The sequence below is a fragment of the Strix uralensis genome, unplaced genomic scaffold (genome assembly GCF_047716275.1).
Source record: "Strix uralensis isolate ZFMK-TIS-50842 unplaced genomic scaffold, bStrUra1 scaffold_386, whole genome shotgun sequence".
Lineage (NCBI taxonomy): Eukaryota > Metazoa > Chordata > Aves > Strigiformes > Strigidae > Strix > Strix uralensis.
This window is the reverse complement of record NW_027436980.1, coordinates 1-9,498: the sequence shown is the minus strand read 5'-3', so window position 1 is coordinate 9,498 and position 9,498 is coordinate 1. Positions and strand designations below refer to the sequence as shown.

Sequence of the window (9,498 nt, the reverse complement as noted above, 5' to 3'; positions counted from 1 at the left end):
GGCAAAAGACCAGAGACCCGAGCCCTGCTTACAGGGAGGTCACCCAGCGCAGCGCCGGCCAGGGTATCAAAGGTGCCAGTAACCGTCTTGTGCGACCGCAGCCCCGGTAATGGGGAAGCACCTTTGTCCAGAGCTCCCTTCTCTCACCCCGCTCCTCTCTTCAGCCCGCTGCTCCTCACAATGCCTCTTCTTTCTTCTTCAGGAGCTGCTGCTTGGAAGGAGAGTACGGTCAGATGCCAGCTTCCCCACAGGGAGGACAGAAGGAAGGCGCCCCCCCCCCCCCCCCCCCCGCCCATACCCCAAACCGCCCCCCTCCCCCCGAGAAAACCTCACAGATCAGCTTGTCTCACCCAGTTGGTGCTTCAATGCTCCCTGCAGGGACGACTGCGACGGCCACTCATCTGCTCCGGGCTCCTGGCTGCATCCAGCGGGGCCTTGGACCCTCCTCAGCCCCTGCGGCGACGGTGCTCGCCCCCCCAAGCGGGTCCAGTCCATCCCCCGCCCTCCCCGCGGCGACGGTGCTCCCCCCGCTCCCGCCTCAGACGGCGACGTTGCTCCCCCCCACCCCAGACTGCGACCCCCCCGCGTCGGACGGCGACGGTGCTCCCCCCCACAGACGGCTCCACACCACCCCCCACCCGCCCCGCGGAGACGACGCTCCCCCACGCTTACGGCGACCTTGCTCCCTCCCCGCCCCAGACTGCGACCCTCCCGAGTCGGACGGCGACGGCGCTCTTCCCCCCACCCCTCCCCCCTCCGGCGGCGGCTTCCCCGCACCCCAGGCGACGACGGTGCTCCCCCCCACAGACGGCTCCACACCACCCCTCGCCCGCCCCGCGGCGACGACGCTCCCCCCCGCCTACGGCGACGTCGCTGCCCCCCGTTCCAGACTGCGACCCCCCCCGCGTCGGACGGCGACGGCGCTCTTCCCCCCACCCCTCCCCCCCGCGGCGACGACGGCGCTCCCCGCCCCCCCCCGGCGGCGGCTTCCCCGCACCCCAGGCGACGACGGTGCTCCCCCCCACAGACGGCTCCACACCACCCCCCGCCCGCCCCGCGGCGACGGCGCTCCCCCCCGCCCCAGACAGGTCCCACTACCCTTCCCCTCAGGTGGCCGCTCCGCCCCTCACAGCGGCGCTTTGCCCGGAGCGCCCTTCTCTTTCCTGCACTTGTTGCTCAGACTTCCTCAGCTCCTCCTGCTGCTCTCTCTTGTCTTGCGGGTCCTTCTGCACGCGATGTTTGTCTCTTCTTTCTGCTCCACCACCAGCTGTTGCAAGGGCAAGAAGACGCCGTCGGGTCTGAGAGGGTCGCCGGGCCCCGGACAGAGCTCGCCACAGCACCACCCGAATCTCAGCGCCTCCCCACCTCCCCCCGCCCCGCCCCGCTCCGCCAAAAACTCACAGATCGGCTTTACTCACCCAGTTGCTGCACCAGTGCTTCCCACAGGGACGACTGCGACCGCCACTCCTCTGCTCCGGACTCCTGCCCGCGTCTGGCGGGGCTGCACCCGCCCCCTTCCCCTCAGGCAGCCGCTCCGCCCCTCACCGCGGCGCGCGACTTTCCCGCCCTTCCCCTTCCCACAGGCGGGTCCCGCCCCCTTCCCCTCAAGCGGCCGCTGCGCCCCCACATGGACTTTCCCGCCCTCACTGTCTATTACCTGGGCTACAGTACTTGATCTTGTCCAGAGAGTGGCGGTGTGGTTGCCTCTTGCCTCTCTGCCTATAAACAGATGATGCCATAATCCAATTATAACTGAAGCGGGAAGTATACACACAGGGATACTTTTGTAACTGAGTGATCTGTTTAACCATCCTCCAAACCTTAATATACAATACTATTAGAAGTAGTAAACATAATAAAGTTAGAATTAGGAAAATCAGACCGAGTCCTGTTGGTGGTGGTGACCATCCAGATAAGCTTTCACACCATCGATGTTCTTCAAGGAAAGAAAAGAGAACTGTCTCGGGGCGGGGCGGGGGGGAAAGGCTGAACAGGTAGGTTACCCCTTAGGATACAGGATAAATCCATCTCGTACTGAGTTTCTTTTACTCCATTGTTGTCACTAGCATCCCATGCTAGAGGTAGGGGGGGTGCATCTAAAATTGGTGAACGTTTAAATGGCTGCTGTAATGATAGTGCGTCAAGTATTAATAGGCATTTGTAATTTAGATATGTTTTTAATTCGAGTATCAGAGTTTTAATCGCTTCTTCATGTTCTGAATGCCAACTCCACCGTTTTCCTTTTTGTAAAAGCGAATACAGTGGACAGGCAATGGAGAATCCAGGTACCTGTTTTCTCCAATATCCTAAAGTACCCATTACAAAGCTGTTGTAATTTTTTTTCTAGATTGGGGCATTTCTGATCGTTCTGTTTTATTCAGAGTATCTGGTGGAATTGCTGCACTTCCAGCAATCCACCAAGTGCCCAGAAATTTCACTTCTTTACTTGGTCCCTGACATTTTTCAGGCAGAATTTCAATTTTTGCTTCATGCAATGTTTGCCAAACTGTTGCTGCTGCTTCTCCCACCCTGTTAGGAGAGGGTCCTCCAGTTAGAATATCGTCTATATACTGATATAGTTTTACCTGTTCAGGGAGTTAAACTCTAGAAATTGTGGCTGTTTCTACCCCCCTCTGGGAGTCTGGTAAAGGTATGCTGGCTACCCACCCATGTAAATGCAAATTTTTGTTCTGCCTTCTTCCCCTAAGGGAAAAACCATGTCTTTGACATGTAGCACTGCCAGCCAAGGACGTGCAGGGACTTGCAGCCTAGTCGTTAAGGCTGCATTGTTGGGGTCTGCCGCTGACAATGGGGCTCTATTTAAGCACTTAAATGCCCATAATGGCCTGTTCAACGCCACCTCCCCCTCATGTTTACTGACTGGCCAAACAGGAAAATTGGTGGGGGGGGGCGAGTTCGTTCTGGAGGTAATCTGTCGTTTTTCTAAACCTGCAATAGAAAGCTGCTTAGCAATTTATTTACTTACTTCTAGCAAGTTATAGTACTACTTATAGTATTTTTTAATATTGCTAAGAATCCTGCTTGCCCAGACTGTTCTGTGGAATTTTACCAAGGACTGCCATGTTCATCAAAACAAAGCAGTTTACTGTGAAAATCTACCAAGAACTGCAGTGTTCAGCAAAATATCATGTTTTTGTCCTCGAGGAACAGGTATGCTCTAACTAGTTGGGCCTCGGTAATGAGTAAAGATAGCCATATACGGATGGTAGAAGTTTCGTTGCTTCCCTTAAATAAGATAGCATGAGTAAACCGGCTGAAAAACATTTTTGTTGTTCAAAAAATTGGCTAAGAGAATCTGCGCGTGCTCCGGGGAAAAAACAAGGTGAGAAAGACTACGAGCCTTCCTCCCAAAGACCCCGAAGACGCCCCCCAGGAGGCAATGCACAGGTGCAAAGATAACATAAACTGCTGACACCAGCCTCTAGAACTAACCCAGCCTTACTCATGCATATGATAGTTTGTGTTATGTAATCCAGTGAATAAGTGTATCCACACTCTGTAACGTTTTGGTAAAATGTGCTGTTGGTGTGCAAGGTTTGTGGAGAAATCCCCTTGCACCCCGGCCGGAGTAAAACATACCTGCTTTATAACTCCCATTTCGAGTTGTAGAGTCTTTTTCCGCGAATCAAAGGCCACTGCAGATCCACTGCAAGCAGCAGCGAAAACGACAGTACAGCGAGGCCTGTGCTGGTCATTATCAGCATCCCGTGGCGCTGCAGCTTCCAAGGTGCTGCTTGGAAGGAAAGTTCAGTCAGGCGCCAGCTCCCCCACAGGGAGGACAGAGGGAAGCCGGCCTCTGGAGGGAGGTCCCCAGAGCGCTTCCCCCCCCCCCCCCCCCCCCGAAAATAAACTCACTGATCAGCTTTTCTCACTCAATCGGCGCTCCGGGGTTGCCACGCATGCAGTCCCGACTGGCGCTGGAGCTGGGCTCAGAGTCGGGAACTCTGGACAAAGGGGAGCTGGGCACACAAAGCGGCGGCCAAAGTGGCTGCACCCCTGCTTACAGGGGGCTCGAGCCGCTGCCGGCACTGCAGAGTGCCCGGGCCTGCAGGTCACTGGCCAGCCCCGGACTTACAAGGCAGCCTCTGCTGGCTGCCCACCGCAGGCAGCCCGCCCAGCCCTGATTACAGGGCGGCCGAGCGGCTCCTGGGGACAAAGGGCTCCATGGCTCGTGGCACTCGCCCCGAGTACAGGGTGGGCACGCTGGCAGGTCGCCAGCAGGACAGGCGGCCACCCAGGCAGAGACCCGGGCCCCGAACACAGGCGGGTCGCACGCTGGCCGCGCTACGGCCACGGGGCTTCGCTCTCTCCTTCGAAAGGAGGGGCAAGGAGGGGCAAGCCGGGACTCGCCCTCCGCTCGCGGGCTCAGAGGGGACCGACCCCCTGTTGCTGCACAGAGCCCTTCTTTCCCTCCCGGGAAGTTTAAGCTAAGTACACTGCAGCGATTTCAACAGGGGCCTAAACGAGAAGCTCATTCGCTCGCTCACTCACACACACAGACACAGGCAGGCACACAAACACACACACAGACACACACACACACACACAGGGACAAACAAAACTTCCCGGAAGAGAGAGCGAGCTCTGTGCAGCCAGTGTCTGGGGAGCCATCCCTTCCCACGAGCAGGAGAGCAGAGCCCCAGACCTGCCCCGCAGGACGCACGCAGGCCACAGCGACTCAACGTGCCGCGGGGCTTCACGGGGTGGCCAAGCGACAAATGCCGTGACACGCCCCGACTCCAGGGGGTCACGCTGGCCAGGCCGCCAGCAGCCAGAAAGCCGCCGGGGCCGGGGACACAGACACAGCCCTCCCCTGCTTACAGGGCGGGCGTGGGGTCCGGAGAGCCCCACTTCCCCCTTGGCACGGAGACAGCGCCGCTCACTGTCCTGACAGGGCCGCCCTTCTCTCCGGGCAGCCAAACCGTGGGGCAAGGTGGCAAAAGACCAGAGACCCGAGCCCTGCTTACAGGGAGGTCACCCAGCGCAGCGCCGGCCAGGGCACCAGAAGTGCCGGCAACGGTCTCGTGCGACCGCAGCCCCGCTAACAGGGAGGTCCCCTTTGTCCAGAGCTTCCTTCTCTCGCCCCGCTCCTCTCTTCAGCCCACCGCTCCTCACGATGCCTCGTCTTTCTTCTCCAAGAGGAACTGCTTGGAAGGAGAGTGCAGTCAGGCGCCAGCTCCCCCACCCAGAGGATGGAGCAGAGGCCCCAGCCCCGCTTCCAGGGTGCTGGCCCAGCTCAAAGCACTGCCAGGCCTGCCCGGGCCGGACCTTGGCCCGGCTCGCAGGCACCGTTGCCTCGCAGCCTCCTGCCTTCCCCCGTGCCTCTCTTCCTCCCAAGCTGCTCCTGGGGCTGACAGCACACAGAAAGAGGGCTAGGGCTAGGGCAGGGCACGCCCAGCCCTGCACGTCTCAGCCCCACGCCTCTGAAAGGCCGGGGCCAGGGACACCGGTCTGCTCGCAGGGGAGGGTCCCTCGTCCCTCCCAGCACCTCCCCTTAAGCACAGGGGATGCTCACAGCCTTCCTTACAGGGGGTTCTCCCTTGGCTCGGCACGCTCAACGAGCCCCGTGCACTTCAAGGCTCCCATCTACGCCCGAGTTATGGGCTGGCCGTCCTGACTGCAGCTCACCACCACGGTGGGCTTTAGGAGCCCAGCTTCCCGCCTCGGCTGCGGAGACGGTGCTGCTCAACCCCCTCAGACGCTTGCCACCTGCCCGGGCAGCCTAACCATGGGGCAACGTGGCAAAAGGCCGGCAAAAACCCAAAGACCCGAGCCCCGCTTACAGGGAGATCACCCAGCACAAAGCCGGCCAGGGCACAATGCCGGCCAGGGCACCAAGCCGGCCACGGCACCAAAGGTCCTGGTGACACCCTTGCGCGACCAGAGCCCAGTGACAGGGTGGTCCTGTTGCCCAGAGCGCCCTTCTTTTGCCTCCACTTGTTGCCCAGACTTCCTCCGCTCCTCCCCCCGCTCTCTCTTGCCTTTGAAGGTCTTTCCCCACGCGATGTTTGGCTCTTCCTTCTTCTCCGCCAGCTCCTGTAATGGCAGAAGGACGCCGTCAGGTCTGAGAGGGACGCCGGCCCCCGGACAGAGCTCGCCACAGCACCGCCCGAATCCCAGACACCCTCCCACCCGCAACCCCGTATAACCTAACACCACCACCACCCCCCGCCTCCCCCCCCAAAAAAAACCTCACAGATCACCTTTTCTCACCCAATCGACGCTCCGGGGCTGCCACGCGTGCAGTGCCGGCCGGCGCTGGAGCCGGGCTCGGAGTCGGGAACTCTGGACAAAGGGGAGCTGGGCACACAAAAGCGGCGGCCAAGGAAGCTGCGCCCCTGCTTACAGGGGGCTCGAGCCGCTGCCGGCACTGCAGAGTGCCCGGGCCTGCAGGTCACTGGCCAGCCCCGGACTTACAGGGCAGCCTCTGCTGGCTGCCCACCGCAGGCAGCCCGCCCAGCCCTGATTACAGGGCGGCCGAGCGGCTCCTGGGGACAGAGGGCTCCACGGCTCGTGGCACTCGCCCCGAGTACAGGGCGGGCACGCTGGCAGGTCGCCAGCCAGGACAGGCGGCCACCCAGGCAGAGACCCGGGCCCTGAACACAGGCGGGTCGCACGCTGGCCGCGCTACGGCCACGGGGCTTCGCTCTCTCCTTCGAAAGGAGGGGCAAGGAGGGGCAAGCCGGGACTCGCCCTCCGCTCGCGGGCTCAGAGGGGACCGACCCCCTGTTGCTGCACAGAGCCCTTCTTTCCCTCCCGGGAAGTTTAAGCTAAGTACACTGCAGCGATTTCAACAGGGGCCTAAACGAGAAGCTCATTCGCTCGCTCACTCACACACACAGACACAGGCAGGCACACAAACACACACACAGACACACACACACACACACACACACACACAGGGACAAACAAAACTTCCCGGAAGAGAGAGCGAGCTCTGTGCAGCCAGTGTCTGGGGAGCCATCCCTTCCCACGAGCAGGAGAGCAGAGCCCCAGACCTGCCCCGCAGGACGCACGCAGGCCACAGCGACTCAACGTGCCGCGGGGCTTCACGGGGTGGCCAAGCGACAAATGCCGTGACACGCCCCGACTCCAGGGGGTCACGCTGGCCAGGCCGCCAGCAGCCAGAAAGCCCCGGGGCCGGGGAAACGGCCCTCCCCTGCTTACAGGGCGGGCGTGGGGTCCGGAGAGCCCCATTTCCCCCTCGGCGCGGAGACAGCGCCGCTCACTCTCCTGACAGGGCTGCCCATCTCTCCGGGCAGCCAAACCGTGGGGCAAGGTGGCAAAAGACCAGAGACCCGAGCCCTGCTTACAGGGAGGTCACCCAGCGCAGCGCCGGCCAGGGCACCAAAGGTGCCAGCAACCGTCTTGTGCGACCGCAGCACCGGTAACGGGGAAGCACCTTTGTCCAGAGCTCCCTTCTCTCGCCCCGCTCCTCTCTTCAGTCCGCTGCTCCTCACAATGCCTCTTCTTTCTTCTTCAGGAGGTGCTGCTTGGAAGGACAGTACGGTCAGATGCCAGCTCCCCCACAGGGAGGACAGAGCGAAGCCGGCCCCCCCCCCCGCCCATACCCCAACACCCCCCCTCCTCCCCCCCCCCCCGAGAAAACCTCACAGATCACCTTGTCTCAGCCAATTGATGCCTCAGTGCTTCCTGCAGGGACGACTGCGATGGCCACTCATCTGCTGCGGGCTCCTGGCTGCATCCAGCGGGGCCTTGGACCCTCCTCAGCCCCTGAGGCGACGGCGCCCGCCCCCCCAAGCGGGTCCAGTCCACTCCCCGCCCGCCCGCGGCGACGGTGCTCCCCCCGCTACCGCCTCAGACGGCGACGTCGCTGCCCCCCGTTCCAGACTGCGACGCCCCCCGCGTCGGACGGCGACGGCGCTCTTCCCCCCACCCCTCCCCCCCCCGGCGGCGACGGCGCTCCCCCCACCCCAGGCGGCGACGGTGCTCCCCCCCACAGACGGCTCCACACCACCCCCCGCCCGCCCCGCGGCGACGACGCTCCCCCCCGCCTACGGCGACGTCGCTGCCCCCCGTTCCAGACTGCGACCCCCCCCGCGTCGGACGGCGACGGCGCTCTTCCCCCCACCCCTCCCCCCCGCGGCGACGACGGCGCTCCCCGCCCCCCCCCGGCGGCGGCTTCCCCGCACCCCAGGCGACGACGGTGCTCCCCCCCACAGACGGCTCCACACCACCCCCCCGCCCCCCCGCGGCGACGGCGCTCCCCCCCCGCCCCAGACACGTCCCACTACCCTTCCCCTCAGGTGGCCGCTCCGCCCCTCACAGCGGCGCTTTGCCCGGAGCGCCCTTCTCTTTCCTGCACTTGTTGCTCAGACTTCCTCAGCTCCTCCTGCCGCTCTCTCTTGTCTTGCGGGTCCTTCTGCACGCGATGTTTGTCTCTTCTTTCTGCTCCACCACCAGCTGTTGCAAGGGCAAGAAGACGCCGTCGGGTCTGAGAGGGTCGCCGGCCCCCGGACAGAGCTCGCCACAGCACCACCCGAATCTCAGCGCCTCCCCCGCCCCGCCCCGCCCCGCCAAAAACTCACAGATCGGCTTTTCTCACCCAGTTGCTGCGCCAGTGCTTCCCGCAGAGACGACTGCGACCGCTACTCCTCTGCTCCGGACTCCTGCCCGCGTCTGGCGGGGCTGGACCCGCCCCCTTCCCCTCAGGCGGCCGCTCCGCCCCTCACAGCGGCGCGCGACTTTCCCGCCCTTCCCCTTCCCACAGGCGGGTCCCGCCCCCTTCCCCTCAGGCGGCCGCTGCGCCCCCACAGCGACTTTTCCGCCCTCACTGTCTATTACCTGGGCTACAGTACTTCATTTCTTGTGGCCTTTCTGAGATATAAGCATTATACGTCAGGCATCTTTTTAGAGCCAAAGGCACCTTCACACACACCAATAGCGAGCAAAACTCCTGGAGATGGGAAATTTAGAGCAATGCAGGTTAAGGAGATAAGAGAGAACATTATTACATAGCCACGACTGTTGCGAGTGCAGTGGAAATCATATGTCAAACAGTGAGCCAAAGTCAGACAAGTAGCATAATGACAGCTCGCAAAAGCCCTGCAAAAGACACCGAGGACGAGGTGATTGCTTTATCTCCCCAGATCGGTGTGTAGCTCGGGGGGGGATGTGGGTGGAATCACACCTAGCACCAAGCAGCCCAACAAGGAGGAGCGGGGAGGGGTAAGAATTGCACCACCACAATCCACCCCGTGACTAAAGTCAATTTATCTTGTCCATAGAGTGGCAGTGGCAACTGAGGCACGGACTCGCCATGAATATAATATTAAGAATATATAAAGCCATTGCTTATAGGTTATGTGGTCTTGACAGACAAAGGACACCGCATCCCAGTGTCAGCACCTTCTGTAAAAACTGCCGCTTTTGGCGGGGGGGGGGGGGGGGTGGGGGGGGGGGGGTGGGGGCCTAGAGCGGGGTGCCGGGCTTGGCCTGGTGCGGGGCTTGGCCGCA

General features: G+C 61.9%; 1 long non-coding RNA gene across 4 annotated transcripts; it reads right to left on the bottom strand.

Annotated features, from left to right (window-relative positions):
- Positions 1 to 2,157: 2,157 nt before the first annotated feature.
- Positions 2,158 to 8,789, bottom strand: LOC141938888 (uncharacterized). 4 transcript variants are annotated; one of them, XR_012627429.1, is made up of 5 exons: positions 6,225 to 7,250; positions 6,003 to 6,057; positions 3,877 to 5,165; positions 3,601 to 3,751; positions 2,158 to 2,949 (listed from the first exon to the last, which is right to left on the bottom strand). It is a non-coding gene; the product is annotated as an uncharacterized LOC141938888 (long non-coding RNA). The 4 variants fall into 4 exon arrangements; XR_012627427.1 differs by having other exon boundaries at positions 2,158 to 3,751; XR_012627428.1 differs by having other exon boundaries at positions 2,158 to 3,751; positions 6,235 to 7,250.
- Positions 8,790 to 9,498: the final 709 nt, after the last annotated feature.